Source organism: Nipponia nippon, unplaced genomic scaffold (assembly GCF_047370975.1).
Source record: "Nipponia nippon isolate SJK-2023a ecotype South Korea unplaced genomic scaffold, ASM4737097v1 scaffold_17, whole genome shotgun sequence".
NCBI lineage: Eukaryota > Metazoa > Chordata > Aves > Pelecaniformes > Threskiornithidae > Nipponia > Nipponia nippon.
This window is the reverse complement of record NW_028262333.1, coordinates 8,856,924-8,858,252: the sequence shown is the minus strand read 5'-3', so window position 1 is coordinate 8,858,252 and position 1,329 is coordinate 8,856,924.

The following is a 1,329-nucleotide window of genomic DNA, read 5'->3' as shown; positions in this document are numbered from 1 at the left end:
CCTGCTTTCTGTGTGGATTGTAATTGAAGAATAAAGTCTCCTAACTGTAACACTTTGGGCAAAGAAGTTTAAAGAAGTAATTTAAAATGTATTTAGCATGGATAAAGTAGGAAAATAAAACCCTAAAATAAGCTCTTCCACACAGGAAGACTGTTATGGTAGTACAGTTTTTCTGGCTTTCAGGGGGTTCAATCCTGACTCTGCGATCCTGCAAAGCCCCAGACATAGACCCCGGCCAGGCTCAAGGATGATTTTGAGGTTTGACTTCTATTTTGTCCATTTCATTTCCCACCTTTGAGGGTTTTCACAACTGTGTGATTCCAACATGGAACGAAAGCTCTTTTTAAATACAAGCATTCAAAAATGCTGTAAAAGGTATACATTTGGCTTTTATCAATTAGAGGTGGAGAAAATATCAGAGACAAAAAGCCAGTCAGAAACGTGAATTAGTCTTATGGAGAGCAAGGCCAATTTCTGCAGTGATAATCATGAAACTTCTTAACTGAGCTCTATGGGAGACACGATCTTCCTGACAGTGCCGCTAGGTAACAACCTGGGATTTTTGGCCCAAGAATAGAATATTACTGATTACATTTATTAATTGTCAAACACATAGTACATGTTCCCTCAGAAAATAGTGTCATTGTCAGCAAAACCTTTTGACAGCCGCAGACAATCCTGCTGAAGGGATGATGGAAGCTGTGGGAAGGCGCTGCTGCAGACAGAAACAAGACGAGGAACCATTTAACACTTGGACTTGCAGAAAGCTGCCTGCTCTTGATAATGCGAAGAGCAAAGCAATCGGTGAAGGCTCTTGGCTCATACGTGGTAACAACCCAGACCATGGTGTTACTGAAGAACCCTGCACTGGTTCACCTGTAACACGTAGCTAAGCCCTGGGTGTTGCAGGCAGCTGAATAATGATTCAGTTAATCTGAGGAATCTGGACAGGCTGGATCGATGGGCCAGGGCCAACTGTATGAGGTTCAACAAGGCTCAGTGCTGGGTCCTGCACTTGGGTCACAACAACCCCAGGCAACGCTACAGGCTGGGGGAGGAGTGGCTGGAGAGCTGTCTGGTGGAAAAGGACCTGGGGGTGTTGGTTGACAGCTGCCTGAACATGAGCTAGCAGTGTGCTCAGGTGGCCAAGAAGGCCAATGGCATCCTGGCTTGTATCAGGAATAGTGTGGCCAGCAGGACCAGGGAGGTGACAGTGCCCCTGTACTCAGCACTGGTGAGGCCGCACCTCTAGTGCTGTGTTCAGTTTTGGGCCCCTCACTACAAGAAGGACATGGAGGTGCTGGAACGTGTCCAGAGGAGGGCAACGAA